This window comes from Thunnus maccoyii, chromosome 16 (assembly GCF_910596095.1).
Source record: "Thunnus maccoyii chromosome 16, fThuMac1.1, whole genome shotgun sequence".
Classification (NCBI taxonomy): domain Eukaryota; kingdom Metazoa; phylum Chordata; class Actinopteri; order Scombriformes; family Scombridae; genus Thunnus; species Thunnus maccoyii.
The window spans coordinates 27,958,229-27,972,177 of record NC_056548.1 but is presented as its reverse complement, the minus strand read 5'-3'; positions in this window follow the sequence as shown (position 1 = coordinate 27,972,177).

The window sequence follows — 13,949 nt, the reverse complement described above, 5'->3', positions numbered from 1 at the left end:
CTCAACGTTTTTTGGTTTAGAGAATCTGTGTTTGCCCAGAACAAAGGGCAGTGGGCTGATGATATATGGACTAAACCAAAACTGTGTATTTTAACAATGATAAAAACTGAATATGGTACAGAGAATTATCTTGTGTATAATTTGTCTAAAATGCAAAGATCTCTGTGATCTGATATTTTACCTCTGATTGTTGAAACTGCACAATGTGTTAATCTAGCAAGAGGAAAGTGGATTTGTCCAATGTGCTGGATGATGCACAAGGACTGAATTGACTGTTCACATATGAAACACATAAATTGGCCAGTTATCTGGAGAAAGCCTGGGAGAAGAGGAAAGAAGCTCTTTATCAAGACAATTCGTAGATATGTAATAGTTCTTCATGTGAACAGTACAACTGGGATTTTTGTTTTGTTTTCTTTTTATTTTGTTTGTGTTTTTTTCTTTTCCATTATCCACATGCTTTTAACAGTGTATTCAATACCAGAAGATGTATGTTTTGTAAAATAGTTGTGTCTTACAATCTCAAGTGGGATGGACCAAATGTTTGGCATGACACAGAAATAAAAATAAAACTAAAACTAAAATATGGGTTGATAGAGTTATTATGACATGGTTTTATGGATTTGCCTTTTAAGTGTTGATTTGCGACAGGTGAGGAGGAAGAAGGAAGGAAGAGAGAGCACAGGCAGGAATGGTGGCCAGTGAAGCGGGTAGTTCAACACAACGTGGGGTTTGGACCTTGGAGTGAAGGCTGCTGAGGTACCACACAGACAGCTGTGGATGAGCCTGACGTGATGTGGAGGCAGAAAGACTTGGTTCAATGACTGCTATAAGATAAGTAAAGTGGCTGCAGCAGTCCGAGTAAAGAGGGGCAGCGGTAGTGTGTGGTGAGGACAAGACACCAAGGAACCAAAATCAGAGAAGCCAAACAGTTCAACGGCCACACTGAACTGAACACATAGAAACAGAACACTCTCCTTCCTGAACTATTTTATTACCCATTACAGGTATTTGGACTGTGGCATTGCCATTTAAAGCAAAGTCATTAACTGTGTTTTTTTTTAGATATTTAGACTCTTAATATTATCTTGTACCTGGGTACATTTTAGTTATATTAGCCATTTTAAATAGTCATTTTTTAACTTCTTCTGCTCCCCAAGGACGCAGGTGTCCACAGGTGACATTACTGTCTTTCAGAGGCTGTAAAGCTACAGTGAAGATACTGGTATATGAAACTAGGTGACCAGTAATCAATTGGTACCAACCATGGCATGCTAGCTTGTCGAGAATAACGCTCCAAAGCTTGGCTAAATTTCCAGAACAGAAGTGCTCGCCATCCAATCGCCAAAAAATGCAATTCTTATAGATATCTCCAAATGTGAAGTGTTTGGATAACAAATCACAGCATGAAATTTTCTATGGTGTTCCACAAGATCTTGGTGTTTTAATGTCTTATTTTGGAGGGATTTTTGAACATTTTCATCAGTTCTCAAGTGGTCAAAAATGGCTAAATTTCACACCAAATCCGTGTAACAAATGGTATCAACCCAAAAATTGCTGCAACAACTTATGAGACATAACTGAGCATGTGAATGGCCATCATATACTTCCATCATAATGTTCTAAGTCCTTATACACTCTAAGCTTTCAAAATTTGAATAGGTGCCTAACCAAAACATGATGTTTATTACACATTTATTACTAGAAAAACTTTACATACATTGCAGAACTGCACCTCAACTTAATCTTCAGGCTCTCAGCTTTCAGATGATGTATACCACTTCTATGTGGCTATCCCCCCTAAACATCCCCTGTCCCCCAAAAAATGGGTCTATGGTAGGGGGGCGGGAGTGGAAGAGGTTAACTTGTCTTTTATTTACCATGTTTTATTATTTTTTAAGTGGCTGTCTTGTATTTCTTTTAGCTTAGGAGCATTTTTAATTCTGTAGTATTGTATCTTTTTTAATAAATTATTTAAAGTTCTCTCATGGCGTTTAATTTTTTAACAGAGGAAATACTTTTTGTTGCCGTTATATTAAGAACCTCACACTATTGTGTGTCATGTATTGCAATTTCTGTTATGGATAATGTATGGTTGAGGTTCAGCAACTGAATCAACAAGGATAGAGAGAGACCAGGTAGGGTCCTATTCTGTTGTTGTGGGTCTCCAGTCTGCATGTCAATATGTGTAATTACCAAGCAGACTCACCCTCTGCTCAGATCACATATTTTTGAGATAACACAGGAGGAGAGAGAGAAACATGAACTATAGGGAAAATCAGTATACTTGTGATGAATGTGATGAAAACCAGAAAGAAAACTAAATGAAAGATCAACTCTTTGTCCTCTTTTATACTAATTGAAGAGAAAAGAGTCTGAGCTGTTGTTCTCTATTTGGGTCAGTTTGGGTCCACTGCATCTCAGTTCAGGTCACATTATCCTTGAGTCCATTTCAATCAGGAGAGACCATTGAATGAGAAAAGATAATGTTTATTATACAGATAGAACTGATAGTCATAGAGTCTTTGGTGCTTGGACTCCACAAGGACATCATCCCTGAGCAGCCGTGAGATAGATCCCCCATGGAGTCCAGACACTGGTGGTGTTGGTAGATGACTTGAGGCTGATAGCTGATGAAGTGATGGTACCAGAGATCCTGTGGAGACTGGGTGGAGATGGGGCGGTGGAGAGGCGCACATAATGGCAGCATGCCAGACTAAAGCAGAGAGAGAGAGAGACATATTTAAAAATACTGATAAACCTCTAGTTCAATCTTCTTCCTTAGTCTCGAAACCATCATATTTAAAAGACTATAAAGGCTTGCCATGTATTGTTTGTTTTTTTTAAGAGCAAGTTAGGCTATTCAGAAATGCCATCATTTTACATGTGAGTAGTAGCAGTAGTATGCGATAGGAGACTTTTTGAGAGAAAAAAAAACAAAACGATTAAAATGTAATGTTAAATTTTGTAATGATTTGCCTTTATGTCCAGAGGTTTTCAATACAACACACATACCCATATATAAATGGATAGAGGAGATCGTCAGGGTTCCAGGGATATAAGAACCATATTGATGGGACAAAATAGATTCACTGATGCTTATCCTCAGATCAGAAAAGATCAGATCAGAAACATATCTGTAAAGGGCTCTGCTGATTTTTACAGCATGTATATGATGTTTGTGTGTTCTGGTCTGACAGAGTCATGATGTTGAGATTGAGGGCTATGAATTTTCATGCAAATTGTGTCCTTCAGGCACAAAGGCTCAAGTACAGATACACATCCATGAAATGTATATACATCAAGTGAAAAGGATGTGATTCAGTATCATTTTATCTCCTGCTGACACAGCAGCTAATGTGAGGCTGTAGCTGTAGCCTGGAGAGTATTCATCTCAGTGGGCAACAGGTCAGCTGATCACACAAACAGTAAGTCTGTCTTCCTATGTAATACATCACAGAAAACAAACTTAATGTAACCACTGCAGGGGGTGCTCACAGATTTCATGATTTGTAGTTGGAATGGACACTTGTTTCTGCTAGGCCAGAGAGGAAAAGCTGAGGTGTGATGTTTTCATACTCAGATTACTGCCTGTGTGAGGTCTTCTTACCTGACACTAATATTGTCTGCAGACCTCCATAAACCTGAGAGCGACATACACTATTATCTGTGAAGTATAATCAGTTCACACCAGTGCAGGTGTTGTCAGTAACATCCCTTCTGCTTGTGGTGTCACACAGCTCTGCACGACTTAAAAGATTTGATTGACAATCAGAAAATATTTATTGCCTAAGCAGTCGTTTTGGTCATGTCTGAGCCATTAGCATTTGTGGTACATTATTAAAAAGTGCTGCTGATGTAATGACTCTCATTTATGTGTCATTTACATAGAATTAACAGTGTAAATAACATCTGCACTACACCCACACTACTGGGTTTTTATGTGCATGTCAATGTATTTACACACATGAAAGGCTGGTCTCTCTCTTTTGAATGGAGCTTGTCACACAAGACACTGTGGTGTGTCAGTTTGAAGCAGGGCATGGGTTTTCATAGTCAAGTCGCAGCATTCAAGGCTAATCAGTGCTTTGCAGCCCCTGGACCGAGAACCATTATCACGCCATGGAACTTTTGAAATGACATTACAGTAGAGAAATGCCTAAGATATGTTTGAGGTAATTTAGAAAACAGTATATCCATTAGTTTGTCTACCAGAGAGCACTGACGAGGTTATTTTTAAGTGTACATGGTCTCACTCAATACATATCTCAATTACAATTTTATAATTACCAAATGTAGTATATCCTTAAAAATTAAAAATGTTTTTTATCTGATCTGTTTATAAATCATTAATATCAGCTGATCTATTGTAACTAACTCTATACTGACTCAGTACTGAACTACATTCCTGTATCAGTGTGTTTTCACATTCATCTGCTGTGCTCACCTAAAATCTCGGTTTTAACACCTTTACCTACAAGATGATGATGTGACATCACGGCTAGTTTGGAGCCAGTCATGGTTCAGTATGTAACTTGAAGCCTCCAGTACATATACACTGAGAATGGACTTTTCGGTGAAGTAGGAGACATCTTGTGTCTAGCAGTTAAACTTGAAATGATTCATAGATTTTGGATTTACCGATGAGGGGAAAGGAATAGATGTCATTTTGAGAGCTTTTGACTAGGTAATTGAGGCTTTTTACTTTTAAATGTAGCTTTGGGTCCTGGATCAGGTTTCAGATTTGGCAGTTTGGATATGGGTATGAGTCTTTGCTTTAGGACCATGCAGAACTCTAGATGCATGTTTGCTATTACTGTTACAACAAGCTAGCTAACATGCCTCACCAATACTAAAAACTAAAAACAAAAGACAAGAGAAAATTGGAGAGAGCTTGTGAGTTTCTTTGAAGGAAGAAGTGGTAATAAAAGGATTAAAGTGTGTTATAATGTCATAAATAAGCTGAATATTTCTGGTCTTTATACACAACCCACCTGTTGGCCAGTTAGAAACATCATTGATGATGTGAAAATGGTTCACGTTGCAGAAAAGGTTGGGGGCCCCTAGCTCTTGTGGCTGAATGGTTCTTTAACAAAAATGGTGTCTGAATAGTCATTTATATTATTATGCACATACTGTACCTCTCCACCTGTTACCTTGACTTCTGTCTTTATCATCACAGGAGTGACTGATTAACTGCAACTTCTATCACAGCCTGAGATTCTGTTTTGTCTCACAGTTCAAGTCAAAATGAGTAGCACCAACACCTGACTTCAAATGGTAATCCACTTCATGCTGAACATAAATTAAGTGCTAAGATGACGGAGGGGGTCATCCTAGAATGAAATGTATTGATGGTTATATGATGTTTTGGGACACTGGTTCACATTTAATAAAAGTGCAGCATTTTGATGCTATCATGTTAATACAAAGCTCATTAAAGGCCATAGTGAGTTTCTGTCTGGGATTACTGTGCTTTCTCTCACAATACTTTTAGATTTCCCTCACAATACTTGTATGAAATTAGTCATTAGTCACGAATTAGTCATAATAATTTCCTACATTTTTTGACCTATAACTTCAAATGGCTGTTTTAGTATCTTTAATTGACCTGATGGTATAGTACCACTATTTGTTTAATAGCCACTTCGGATTTGTAACATACCTGTTAATAACTACTGTATGAGCATCATTTAATTTGGGTTTTATTTAAGTTTGGATGCTGATAAAATACACATAAAATACACACAATGCAATACACACTGAGAGACTTCAGCTCATTCGAAATTCTGCAGCTCGGCTATTGAACAGAACCAAGAGGAGAGAACGCATTAGTCCAGTTTTAGCTGCTCTGCACTGGCTTCCCATAACATATAGAATTGACTTTAATGTCTCCTCCTTACATACAAAGCCCTTAATGAGCTAAGACCAAGCTACATCGCTAACTACCTTGTTAACTATCTGCCTTCAAGAACACTGCGATCATCTGCTGCTGGTTTACTGGAGATTCCAGCTGAAAGCTGAAAGAAAATTGGGGATGCAGCTTTTGTCAATCACACCCCAAAACTATGGAACACATTACTGATAGATATCAGGGAAGCCACCTTGCTAGATATTTTTAAAAGAATGCTAAAAACTTATTGCTTCAACTAAACAACTAAATTTTACTTGATTTTATACATTCTATCTATTCTATGTTTTAACTTTGTTTTTATTTTATTTAACTTTTATTTATTTTATTTTATTGTGTTCTATTTTCACTTTATTTTATCTTATATCAAAATGTTTTATTTTCCATTTATGTCTTTCTTGATGTGAAGCACTTGGTGCATGTATTTTTTGTATGAAAGGTGCAATACAAATAAATGTATTATTATTATAATCATTATTATTCCTGCTACTGGCCTCATGTTGTGGGTGGAATTAATGGAAAGTAGCAATACACCAACAAATCCAAGGCAGAAGGAAAGCTGCATGTATGTAAACAATGGAGGATTTCAAACTCCACCAGGTATACTGAACTCAAGAGACTACACATGCTTCATTCTGTTTTGCCTAGAGCCCCAGATACCAACGTTGCGCTGGAATATGATTTCCTCCCAGGTGTGTTGTGTATGAGTTTGTTGGTGATATTTTATGCAAGACTTGGCCTTGAGGTTAGATAAATGCTGTAGAGGTTTATATTTTTGTATGAAGTGGTAAAGTATGTATGGACAATCTCCAGACACTTCAAGCAGCCATAGATTTCCATTTATTTCTGCATGGTGTGGGAATCTATTTGCAGACTCCTGTCAGTCACATTATTAAAGCATCAGAAAAGCTACAGTAGACCAAGCAGAAACTGGAGAATAAATGCCTCGGCATTCAGTTCCACATTCTACCTAAAATGTGCCCCAAGGCTGTGACACAGTGGTGGTTTACTTTGTTCACCAGCTAGTCTCTAACTTTGTATGTCTTGACGTTGCTGTTTTGTGCTGAGCAGGTAGTGTACAGTGGGTTTATCTGAGCTTTTTCACTGAAAACAGCTGCCTACTGCTGCTGGAAATTATGCTAATGAGAGAGAGAGAGAGAGAGAGAGAGAGAGAGAGAGAGAGAGAGAGAGAGAGAGAGAGAGAGAGAGAGAGAGAGAGATTGAATTAAAACAGTAAAGCTGCTAGCCAGAAAACCAAAACAACCAAAACTTTTTACATTAGACATCGTCATTTGAACCACTGTGAATATCAAAATATTGATGAGAGCAGCTTTAAAAAGACAAACACCATATTAAGAAAGCAAAGGAGAAGCTTGTTCCAATGTTAGCCCAGACTGCTCAGATGAAGGGTGCACCTAACCATAACTGTTTTATTAGGAGAAACAAACCTTTCGAGATCTAAATTGTTCAATGAGTCTGTATCTTGACATCTATATCCATTTGTCTAGCTGGGTCAGGTCATCTTTCCCTCACCCCATCAAATGTCATGTCAGCTACATTGGCTCATCTATTCTGAGGCTGGAGGAGGTCAAAGTCAGATATGATGTCTGAGACAAAAGCTGACCTTCACTTCTGCTGCGTGTGTATCGTAACCTCCGGCCGATGATGGATGAAGAGCGATTTTGAGGGTTTACTGACACGGGATGTGGCTCATTATAAGACTAAAGGGCAGCATTTGGGCGATCATCCATCCTGGGGCGGATGAAATCTTTGATAATCACCTTTTTGAAATGCCTCACTGTGCTGCAGCTGCAGCGTCTGACAGCCTGCCTGGCTACTCACTGCATTTGTGCTGTCTGAATCAGTGTTCCTCTACGAGTGAAAGACCTTATTTACAAAGAACATACAGTAGATACAATATTATAGGTATACACTGTAATCATATTCAGCAACAGTACAGACATACACATGACAGATTTGAACAGCCCTAGAAAAGAACAACAGTTTGAACCAGTGGATGTGAAGGGAGGGGAGTTGGATGGATTTATAATTTAGTGATTATAAAAAGACTTAGTGCAGTAATTACCGTTCTGCATTCTAAATGTGTAGTGTTAAATCAACAGTCCCACTCTCAAAGAGATGTGCCATCATTTGGCCATTGTTTGCAAAGTGCTATTATTTTGTTTGGAAACTAATTATGACTCTGTAAAATAATAATGCTTGCTCTTTATATGCTTCAAATATATCATGATGTGACTTGTTTATATTGGGGTTGTGACAGACTGGAATAACCATCTGTTGAGTCTTGAGTCCAACATTTTATTCCAGTTATTTTTGCACCAAATAAATAATGAATGGAGTGCTGGAATAAATATTATATGGGTAAAAAAGTTACTTTATATACAGTAGGTGGTTATGTACAGTATATACAGCCTGCTCAACTATACAGTAATGAATGATAGGTATACATGTCATTGCACATTTTGTATTTTAAATTAAAATAAATATATATAATTTGTAGCTACAGTGGATGTTTTGTGTGAATGGGAAGTCCACAGTGACATCACTATGTTTTTTAGTAGTGAAAGCCAATCAGGTCATTGGATTTAGGTTGAAAGAAATTGTAGGAATGAATATTTGGAAAATAGTAGCAGTAAATGCAAGCCCTCATACCAAGTCAAACTGAAATGTTTTTAGTATTCATGGATGAAAACCATCTGAGAAGTCTGAAGCGCTTGTATCCGAACCACTGATGGTTCGGACACATGATCTTGTGAATCCAGCTGCCTTTCAAGGTAATGAAAACAAGGTTTGTCAATAGTTCTAACAGAGAAGAGGCCCCCAAGTAAGCGGCCTATTTTAGTGTCCCCCATCTGTATTTTCATGGCATTCAGTAATGATGATAACATTTTATACAGACATTGAATGAGTTTTAAGCACATTAAAGGTACACTGTGGGGTTTTTCATTACTTTCTTAAGGACACACATGCATGAGCATGTACATAATGTGATACAGTGGGTGGCAGCAATGAAATGTAGAAATAAATGTAGAAACAACTTTACAATAGTTGGATCAGCCTCAAGGATACACTGTATGTGCTTTTGTGTCCGTTTAGAGAAAATCCTGCAATGGTTGAACTTTCACACCTGAGCAAACATTACAGAGTGATGGTCTTTAAAAGTAAAAAGGACAACATCATTTGTCTGTGCCTTCCAAAACCACCATAACATATAAATCACTGTTTGAAAAATAAATATGTTTTACAATGTGACAGTGCTGTGGTTCAGGTTTGGTTAGGTTTAGGAAAAGATGGTTTGGGTTTAAAGAAGTACTTTGTTAAGGTACTTCATAGTCATGTTTACAGTAATAACGAGGTTGTTAAGGTTAGGGGATGATCATGGTCATGGATTTTAAGAAACAATGTTGACTTATGGTTGGAAAAAGGAAACACTGCCACTTGAACATAAAATGATGTGGTTTTGGGGTACTTGCTAAAACGACTAATTCTGTTGATCTTCTTGCCCCTGTAGGGTCCAAACTGACCTGTGCTAGGAATAGAGGAGTTGTTTAACTTTTATAATATGACACCTCAATAATCTCAAAGGTTTTATAGATTCTAAAGATCATTAAGCTCCATACTGTGGCGTCACTGATATATGTTTGTAGTCTTGATACGGCATTTTAAAGTCTATCTTCTTCTGCAAGAACTGCTCAAAGGCTCAACATTCTGAGGACCAGCTTCCAAAATGATCTCCATCCACAAAAGCTTTTTAGCACCGTTTCAAAGATAATCTCCATTCATACCAATATGCCTGAAAATGCATATTACATGACCATTCACATACACTGGGCATGTCATGCTCGTGTAAACAGGAAGCAGATTGTCTCCTCTGTGGTTGGTTGCTTAGTTACAGACTAGACTTAAACATAACAAAAGTTATGCATTTTAAAATCAAAAGGTATTAGTCTGGATGTAGCATCAGTGCTGCTTTAGTCATCTAACTGTACTGGTGTGACATTTCGTACATGTTTGTTAGCTTGTGGGTGTGTGTGAATGTATTCTCCTTACAGAGCACAGGCGACTCTTCTTCCTTCTAACAATGAGTCTAATCTGATGGTATTTCTAAAGTAAAATAGCATTTTAAAAAATAATTTTCAAACACTTAAATCAATAATCTATGGATGTACTTAGCTGAAAGAGCAATTCTAACCTTGGAACCTGCTGTCTTTCATTTATAAGTTTGTGATGTTCATTGCTTTCAGGCTGTTATTATAAAATGAGCTGTTAACTTTAATCCATCACCATGTGCATTCAGTAAACGGCCTTTGTTATAGCATGCTTCTGAAGGATGATATCACTCGCTCAACAGTCTATATGACATTTTCTTGCGACCTTTACAAGGCTGTTTCATAACCACAGGTGCATCACAATCAAATATGACTTTATTTCACTACAGAATAGATGTTCACATCTGTGAACAGCTGTATTATAACAAGAAATAAGACTAGTAAATTGATGCTATAAATGTCAAGGCATTAACAAGGATATCGCTACCTAACAAAAATCTACCTATATTACATGAGAACCTAATAGCCCTGATTTAGTGTAAGAAATGTGTGTGTGTGTGTGTGTGTGTGTGTGTGCGCACAGATGCTTAACAAATGTTTTGGCAGATTGCTGCATTTGTGTCAGGGTTTCAATAGGAATGGTTTTGCAGAACACACAACACAAATCTGATATTTCTACATCACCAGAGGCCCCGTGTACACATTTCAAGTGTCTTGTATTTGGATAAAATCCAGATGAGATAAGTATATGCATGTCCGTCCAGATCACAAATCTGATTACAATCCTTCCCGGCTTGCAAATAAGGGTTCCACAGAGTGCTTAGTGACCTACTAACAATAGGGAGGAGTAAAGATTGTATATGCTGCCTCAGAAGCTATCAGACCTGTGGGAATGACAGGGGTATGTTTTTTCTCTCTTTCTGCCAAATGTAAAGTCACAGTGAGAATTATTTTTTCAAAATTACTTTTTCACACTTTATGCAGTTAGCTCCGACAGTCTACATACACTGGCTGTGACCACAGCTGTAGCTGTTGTGCCTAGCTGTGGTTTGAACTGTGATCATAACCTGCATGTCAGGCTTTCTTTGATGGTTTCCTATAATATTTTATACAGTATTCTGTAGTATTTAGTAAGATATCTGTACAGTGTCAGTGTGGATCTGTTGTGGCAGGAAGCTTTGCACAGGATTTAGACAGCCTCTCCTTAACTCCAGTGTAAACTAAACACTGAAGTTCAGGTGTACTTTTTGAACCAACAGCAGCACCTGAGAATTCACCTCCAAAATGCACTGAAAGAAACTGTCACTCACTGTTAACATTAAACAAAACAACAATTTGTCACTAGCCTTAAGTACTTTTGTTGACTATACCCATACATGGCACAAGGACATCATGCTTAGGAAGGCTACCAAATGAAGTGGTGGAACATAACAGCTTTTTTCTTCTTTTTTTTTTTAGCATTAACTGACACATTGCTTTTTTTTAACAATTAATCAGTGCAATGGTGCTAGAAATTAATAATGAAAACATGTTTAGTGGAGCTTTTTATATGATTTCATTAAGCCAACAGTCTTAATTCTACTGTATCTTTTGTTGTAGGCTAAATTGTCACATCACATCACAAGATGTGACACAGCAGCAGTTTACACCATCATGCATTTCAAAAGCAAAACATAAACCACTGAAAAAATGCACAAAAAAAAGTTGAAAAGTAGGAGGCGACACACATCAATAATGTAACTGTGTCCTGTAATCTGATGTCTCCAGAATAACAGGCAGAATACTGAGTTATAAGAGACCAGTCTTATGTGTGTGGAGGTGTGTGTCATTATTTCTATTTACTCTTGTTGATTAAATCCCCAGACTGATATTGGCGTGATGTTGTGGTTGAGACAGACGTTCTGACCGAGACATCTGTTTTTAGTGCAAAGTCTAAGATTGCACAGTTTCCACCAAAATACGACTTGCTTTGCGCTTCTTCATTTGAGTGAACCTCCCACCTGTGCACCGTGTGCTCTGTGCTGGGCACCAAAATACAACTCAGATAGGCAAAGTCAGGTAACTACCACACTGTCAGAGCACTGTTTGAGCAGGTTGTTCCACTACCACTAAAACAGGTATGACAGAAGTACATTGCTACATGAATATGTAGACAGAGCTCAATTTTGATTAAAAATTAATTCTTCTAAATTCACTTCAACTTCAGAAATAAGCTGGCTAGTTGAAGTGATACACCTGTTATGATGAGTGTGGGTTAACCACAGACAGTGTACAGAGGGAGCGACAGACAGGACTGTACTCACCTCTCACTAATAGCCTATTGATGAATAAAAAGAGAAAAAAAAACTCTCAACATGTAAATTTGGGTCGATTCATCACTGAAATAATAATAATCAGCAAGCGAAATAATTTATAAATAGCTTCAGCGCAATATTTTCATGACCATTTTTGGGGAGCTTAATAGCGCTGCTTATGCCTAAACCCAAACACATGTTACTCAGGATGCTAACCTCAGTGGAAAAAAAAAAAAAAGTGATTACATTTTGTACCACCTGGGAAAAACAAATTAGAAGAGTATATATATAGAGCATATAAAGGTAATTTCTAGGAGACAGGATTGTACAGTGGTGTGGTGGCAAGGCCCTGATGTCTTTTATAGATCTTTCTCTCTTGCACCGAGTGTTATCTAAATCAATAGAGAGGCTTGATTACATCCAGTCTTTCATTTACGACTTCCATCAGAACATGGTTTAGATGTCTGCTTTTTATGATGAATTCTGCAGCCAGCTGATAGGAAAAATGTTCCACAGCACTGTGTCTAAGGATGCCTGTAGACATGATCTTCAGTCTCTTACATCTCAAGTCACTTCAGGACAAACTGTCTATCTTGGAGCTTTTCAAAAAAAGAGGACATTAAGTGCTGTTACACAGTTACTGTTTTCTGTATGTGAGACAGCAGACAGTGTTGCCGTATCATGGGCCAGTAATCAAACGGTATTCACTAGTGAACATTGTCTGAATGAAAAACAATCTCCATCACAGTGGAAGTCCACAGTGACATGGCTGCCTTTGAAAAGGAAAGCAGGTTTGAGATAATGCCAGTGTACTCACTTGTATTACAAGGACGCTTTATCACTATTGCTTCAAATGCAGGTGTGGCTGTGTCGCACCATTCATCATCTCAGGCTGAACCAATATATACCCAGACAGGTAATTCCAACACTGTTAATGCAAATGATTTCATACTGTGACCGGGCTGGAGTTAATTGTAGGTAACAGGTACATAATAATGTGGAAACTAATTGTACCTCTGATTGCACTTAGGCTTAGGTCATATGGGTAATCACAATATTAGTAACATAGAAAAATCAGATGAAATAATCAAACTTTTGCTGTTCATGCAGTGAGATGTGTCCCACTATTTAAAATGATACCATTAGTTACAACCTAATGGCTTTTTGAAGTGTGACTTATCAGACAGTAGTACTGACAAAACGATTCACACATGAAAACAAAGACTTCAGTGGCTCATTTTTTTCTTGGAAAGCCACATTTTTGTGATAGATTGAAGCATTAACACAAAATTATCATATCACAGCAATATACTGTAATTCAAGAGAAGGATGGTAAAACAAAACAAAACAAACAAACTAATAAAAGGCCAATTCTGTTTTTACATGCATCTTCAAGTGTTGCCCAGTTTGGAGGTAAAATGATGTTTCAAAGATATTTCTTAGATATATTACTCAATTTTCTCTGGAAAAAAGGCAAATAACTGCCATTGTGGTAACATTTTCCTTTAAGTCCCCTATTTGTTTTTTTATAAGCAATATACAAATGTTTAATAAACTTATTTATAACAAGATTCAAGGTTTCAAAGTTCAGTTTTATTGTCATATACAATACAGGACTGCATAATGAAATGCAGTTGTAGCCCCTTCCATGCTAAATACACAGAAAATATATTA